Below are 7,204 nucleotides of genomic sequence, written 5' to 3'. Positions count from 1 at the left end.
ACTAGAATTTTTCTGTCCCTTTAGATCTAATAATATTTTCTTTACATATTTGGTGTCTTTGTGGTTGGTTGTGTATGCGTTTGTCTATGTGTGTGTTTACATACACTATGATGTCTGGCATCATTTTTTAATTAGCTTTTCAAATATCAGGATAGAAACAGTCTATCTAGGTCAATATTAAAATTAGCTCTGACAAAGCATGGTTATTACTACATACCATAGAACAGGTACAAGATATTTTACACTCAAAGAAGCATGATACAGTATTGTCCTATATTAACAATACTAGAGGAGACAATTATAAAGGCCCTGTGATTCTATTTTTTCCAGAAGAGGGTGGATGGTAAGATATAGGCCTGCAAAAAAATGGGCGTTTGCATTTTTACAATTGTATCTTCCTGCTCAATTTATTTTTTAAATCCAGATATAATGTCCCTCCTGATATATTTTTATTTATTTATTTATTTTTGGGGGGGGATCCGGTCATGGGACCTGAACTCTGGGCCTGAGCACTGTCCCTCAGTCTTCAGCTCAAGGCTAGCACTCTACCACTTGAGCCACAGCACCACTTCCGGCTTTTTTTCTTTTTGCTTATGTGGTGCTGAGGAATCGAACTCAGGGCCTCATGCATGCAAGGCAAACGCTCTACCACTGAGCCACTTTCCCAGCCCCATCCTGATATATTTTTATTGTTCTTTTAAAATTTGCTTTTATCTGATATGAGTGAAGCAACTTTTGCTCACTTTTGGCTTACATTTATGTAACATTACCCTTGCCCCCACTCACATACACTCTCTTTACTTTCTTTCTTTCTTTTTTTTTTTAACAGTATTTAGCTAAACATTTGTAGAAAACTAGAGCTAGATCCCCATATATCACCCTGCACCAGAATCAATTCCAAATGGATTAAAGAACTTGGAGTCAAAGCAGACACTCTGAAAACATTACAGGAAGGAATAGGAGAAACTCTAGGTCTCCTTGGCACAGGCCAAAATTTTCTTAATAGAGACCCAGAAACACAACAAACCAAAGAAAGGTTGGACAAGTGGGATTGCATGAAACTGCAGAGCTTCCGCATGGCCAAGGACACAGCTAGCAAGATCAATAGAAAGCCCACGGATTGGGAGAAGATCTTTACTAGCCATACAATGGACAAGGGTCTCATATCTAAAATATACTTAGAACTCAAAAAATTAAATCCCCCAACAACAAATCCTCAAAGAAACAACTGCCTGATAAATAAGTGGGCTAAAGACTTAAAGAGAGACTTCTCTGAGGAGAAAATAAGAATAGCCAGTAGACATATAAAGAAATGCTCAACTTCTTTAGCTCTAAAAGAAATGTAAATCAAAACAACATTGAGATTCTACCTCACCCCAGTTAGAATGGCTATAATCAAGAACTCTAATAACAGATGCTGGAGGGGATGAGGCCAAAAGAGAACCCTATTACATTTTTGGTGGGTGTGTACCCTTGTTCAACCATTTTGGAAAGTAGCATGGAGGTTCCTCAAAAGACTCCGCATAGAGCTCCCCTATCAATCCCACTTTTAGGCATTTACTCAAACGATCACAAACAAGGCCATACTAAGGCTACCAGCACAACTATGTTTATCGCAGCATTATTCACCATAGCTAAGATACGGAACCAACCCAGATGCCCCTCAGTAGATGAATGGATAAAGAAAATGTGGTATGTATGTTTTTTTCTATCTATACACACACACACATATATATATATATAGATAGATAGATAGATAGATAGATAGATATATAATGGAATTCTATGCCTCCATCAGAAAGAATGACATTGCTCCATTTGTTAGGAAATGGAAAGACTTGGAAAAAATTATAGTAAGTTAAGCAAGCCAGGCCCAAAGAAACAGAGGTCCCATGGTTTCCCTTATCTGCAATAACTAGTATATGTCTAGGATAAGCAGAAGAGGTCAAAAGCTGTGTACATATGACCATATAACCTGATGCTAAGCTAAATGAACCACAAAATAGGGGCAGGAGATTTTTTTCTTTGTGGCTGTTGTTTTTAATGTATTTATAATGTACCATGTGATTTTTTTTGTTTTGTTTTGTTTGTATGGTACATGGTACATCCTCTGTTGTTACTGTATTTGATTCTGGTGCCCTGAATCTTGTATATACATTTTCTAATTTGGGGAGGGGAAGGGAAATAACAAAATGCTGAAATAAGGATACAGGATGACCCATTGTAACAATGAGATATACCAGACAATATGTTTAAAAATGAACTTTACAATTTTGTAAGGATTACAATTTTGTGAGGAGTGGGGACAGGGGGTGGGGGGAGATGAGAGAGAGGGGAGGGAAGAGTTGGGGAGGTAGGGAGGAAAGGGATGGTAGGGGAAATGTAAAGGAGGGTGTAACAACACTTGATAGGAAATGGACTCATTAACTTGCTCATGTAACTGTAACCAACTGTATCTTTACAATAAAAATATATATATTAAACTTTTAAAAAGTATTTATATTTCATTTACTCTCACAAAGCTGAAGGAGTTGATGAATATATATATTTATATGTATATACATATATATTAGTTTCATTTTACTTAACTCATTTATGCTTTTCACAAAACCAACAGACTCATTTCCCTTTACTTTCAATATCTTGTGGTACTCAGTTTTTTTGTAGGCAGCATTCAGTAGAGTCCACTCCTTTTTTTTGCATATATTTTTATTGTAAAAATGCTGTACAGAGGGGTTACAGTTACATGAGTAAGGTAATGAGTAAATTTCCTATCGAGTATTGTTACCTCCTCCTTTGTTTTCCCCCTACCATCCCTTTCCTCCCCACCTCCCCAAGTTGTAAAGTTCATTTTCAACATAGTGTCTTGTACATGTCATTGTTGGAATGGGTCAACCTGTATCCTTATTTCAGCATTTTGTTATTTCCCTTCTCTTCCCCAAGTTAGAAAAAATGTATATACAAGATGCAGGGCACTGGAATCAAATACAGAGTCCAATCTTTAAAAAAACAATTTGTCCTATGTTTTTTTGGTCCCGTGGGTTCAACTTAGGTGATTCTAGGTTTTTTGGCTTTGGTGTTTGTGGGATTGGAACTGTCGGATGTGGCTTGGAATGTCCCTCGTTCATTGGAGTAAGTGCAGGTGAGACTGAGGCATGTGGCATTGGTAGCCACAGTCCTGGAGCTTTAGGACATGGATAATACCTTTCTTTGGTCTTGGGCCCATGCTTGGGTAATGCCAAGGCTTTTGGTATCATCAACCACAGTTCCAAAGTGGTGGTTTGGATAAGAGACCTGTAGTTTTTACAGTGTAGGTACAGGTGGTTCCAGTGATTAAGGTCATAGTAGCTGCATTCCTGGAGTGGTAGGAAGCTTCTAGGACTTTCGCTAGTATCTGACAGGTAGGATTGAAGTAAAGAGTGTTTGTACTAGCGAGTTCATACTCAGGCTGAGGGCTGGGAAGGAGACCTAGGTACCACTGGGCAAGAGTCAGTAGAACTTAGGCTATGAGTTTGCCATCTGCACTTGAGTCAGGAAGATACTGAAGGAGAGCTGTCCCTTGACCTATAAGGTATGTCCAGGACCCAGTGGCTAGCATCAGAGGGAATGCCTGCTGGACAGGACAGTAGGATGGCATCTAGCAGTGGATGTTTTGGTAGCTTGGATTTGGGGAGTTACAGGAAGGGCCCAATGTGAGCTCCTTTGGTGAAGCAGAGCAATCATTCTTTGAACAGTTAATTCTCCAAATTCATAACCATTAAAGACTGTGGAGATCTCTTGTTAAGACTGTGGTGACTCAGGCATTGGTGGCTCATGCCCATAATCCTAGCTATTCAGGAGGCTGAGATCTGAGGATCACGGTTCAAAGCCAGCCCAGGCAGGAATATCCGTGAGACTCTTTATCTCCAATAAACCATTCAGAAAAGCAGAAGTGGGCTGTGGCTCAAGTGGTAGAGTGCTAACCTTGAGCTGAAGAGCTGAAGGACAGTGCCTAGGTCTAGAGTTCAAGCCCCACAACCGACCAACAAAAGAAGAAGAAGAAGGGGGAGGAGGAGGAATAAAAAGGAAGAAGAAGAAAAAGGAGAAGAAGGAGGAAGAAGAAGGAAGAAGGAAGAAGAAGAAGACAACTACAGTGAGCCAGTGGCTTGACATTGTAATCCCAGCTAATCAGCGTTAAGATCTGAGGACCATGGTTTGAAGCCAGCTCCAGCAGGAAAGTCCTTGAGACTCTTATCTCCAACTGAGCTCTAGAAAAGCTCAGAGACTGTTCTCAGGCCCTGAATTCAAGCCCCAAGGCTGGCATACACATACCAAAAACAAAACAAAACAAAACAGCAGTCTGCAGCTAGGAAAGAAGTTGCAGGTATTTTTTCATTTATCTTTTCATAGCAGTGTGGAATGTCTCCACAGTGAGCTGCTTAATGTTTCCATCACTTCCTTGATGATTTCTGGAGTCCACCCTCTGTCACTGTTCTAGAAACCCAGTAAAGCTCTTGGTTGCCCTGGTTCTTATCTACAGCAGAGTCATGCACAGTGCACCAGCCATCTTGGATCCTTCTACACTTTGAGGTGGGTATTTTTCTCCATTTTCTGTGTTCTCTTATGAGAACATAAAACATCCAAATTGTTTCTTGATAATTCTTGCCTCCTGTTAGAGATGTCAGTTCTGGGCCACTAACTTCCCCATCTTATCCTTGCCTTTGTGTTTATCTGGAAAACTAGTCAGGCAAAACCAAAATAATCAAAAAACCATCTGATCATAGGTTGGCAGGCTGACCAATGAGATTGGATGGGGGATGACAGACACAGGAATGCCAGAGAAGAAAGACAGATTTTCAATGAAGGTTCTTAATAAAGTGTAAGCAGTGGAGCAAATTATTTGATTCATGAATGTCAAGGTCATTCTTTCCATCATTTTCACCTTCACTCATCTGTAGAACACTAATATCTTTTCTTCTTTTAGGCCTCTTCTAGGAGGCTTGCATTCTTTGAGAAATTAAGTCTGTGCTCTCTCTATTTATTTTTAAACTTTTATTCTAGCATGTATATAGATCTTGGCAACAGGCAGGTGTTTATTGTTTGCTGATTAAAAATGTAAGGAATGATAACTATGTAAATAAAAGTTTTTGCTTTTATTTTCTTGGTTGGGTAATTTTAATTGAGCAGTTTCTAGTCTTTACATGAAATGACTTAAATTTTAATATGTTAATCCCAGTTTATATAATTTTATACTCTGAGGAATTTCAGATAGTCAGAAATCACACCACCAATCGTTAATGAAAAGGACTCTGGACTCAAAGCCAGATTTGGCAGCTGAAAGTAAATTACAGTGAGTGATACTATAAGAACCTAGTTTTGCAACCCAGTGAGGTGGAAGGGTGAGCTCTTGAATCCAGGGATTACTCATCCCACAGCTGTCAGGTCAGAAGACTTGGCATGTGACAGTTCTGTGAAAAGGTTATTATCAAAGACACAGATGTGACTCATGAAAACCAAACAGTCCAACTAGGACTTGACCTTTCAGCTTACTGGTTTCTTAGTTTTGCAGACTAGGTATCAAATGTTCTTTCTGAGAGACTCTTAATTCCATTCCTAAGGAATTATTCATCATAATTTGCTTTTTAGGGTCATGAGGAACCTAACATTCTTAATGGTATACCTAAAATGGAAGTACTTTTCTTCCTTTATTCTTCTTTCAGATGGAAGTAATCCATTGTATTTTGCTGGGATCATGTTTGATCATGATCACATATGATCACATGTGTGATTCATGTTTATCTCCTGGTAAAGGGGTTAGCTTTTTACTGTGCAAAAGTCACGCAGTCTTTCTGAAACACTAGAAAGTAGAAGTTATTTGATCAACCATCCAACCAAATCAGAACCAGAACTGGAAAGACAAGCCATAGACAGAGGGTGAGTGAGAAGTCATTTTTTTCTTGGGGGTCTAGGAAGTTGGCTTTGAACAGTTTGGAAGAGTGATGTCTTACCTAAAGTTTCAGCTGTCAGTTGTAGGTAAGCTGCAAGTCCTTTGTCCTTTGCAGTATACAATGAGATAGCAATTCAAATTAAATGCAGTGAGTGAGTTCCATTTGCATATGAATATGTGGGAGCAGAATGGTGGTGGACAGGAGATGACACTTCATCTGCAAGTCTAGTAAATCAATCAGCTGTGGAAACAGACTGGAAATTCTGACCTATGTTGTAGTTGTCAGAGTGTCCCTGGGACTCTAAGCTTGTGCCATAAATAATTTTTTATTTCTCTTTGTTATCCTTAGAATTCAGCAAAGTTGTCCCAACTATTCTAGCTTTGTCCCAAGATTCAGAAGAGGGGAATTAGCAACAAAGTCTGAACTTGACACTTGGGCTGTGGCAGATGAAGGGAGAAGAGTCAGTTTGAGAATAGCAATGGTGCCTAAGTTGTCCCCAAGAGACAGGTTACAGAGAACAAAATTTGGGGACTATGAAACCTAGCAGTCCTGATCTATCCTTCCCTGACATCTGCAGTCTAGCGGGCTCTGGTGGCATCTAGAAAGGTTATGACTCCCTCTACAAGTGATCCTCAGAGTTGTGCCTTGGTGGGTCATTTAAATTCTGTCATTGAATAGAATATCCACATGAGTGGTTATAGATTCATAACTCTGTCCTTTTTGGTTCAGAAATGTGTAGTTCACTTCTATCCATTGAGCCTTCTAGCATGACTATTATTTAAAAATAGTGACTTCCTCATTAGCTCACAGTGATGGCCAGGCTGGTCTGATCAATTTACAGTCTGCTTTCTGAATGGATGATCCAGTTATAGGCTAATATACCAGGAAGCATAGTTCAGAGTGATTGCTTTGATGATGTTGCATCCCTTCTATGGGGGAATTTGTTTTGGCCCTCTAGCTGCTACAACTGTGCTATCCAGATATCAAGATGACAAGCATATCTTTAACCTTAATAAGGAATTTAGGACAGGCATTCTGAAATTATTATTCACACCTTTGGAGTTGGTATATTTTGTGACTCCAATGTAAATAGAAAATGCTTTTCCAAATTATGTCTTTCCTTACATCCTAAGTATCAGGAAAAATGATTCTATTCTTAGCATTTCTGGGAACTTCCAGTTCTGACAATGGGATTTTTTTTTTCTCCAAACAGGTATGTGTCTTTAGAAGTCTATCTTTTTTCTTTTTGCTGGTCCTGGGGCTTGAACTCAGGGCCT

Source organism: Dipodomys spectabilis, unplaced genomic scaffold (genome assembly GCF_019054845.1).
Source record: "Dipodomys spectabilis isolate Male_0828 unplaced genomic scaffold, ASM1905484v1 ptg000003l, whole genome shotgun sequence".
NCBI classification, from domain to species: domain Eukaryota; kingdom Metazoa; phylum Chordata; class Mammalia; order Rodentia; family Heteromyidae; genus Dipodomys; species Dipodomys spectabilis.
Note: the sequence above shows the minus strand (reverse complement) of the source record.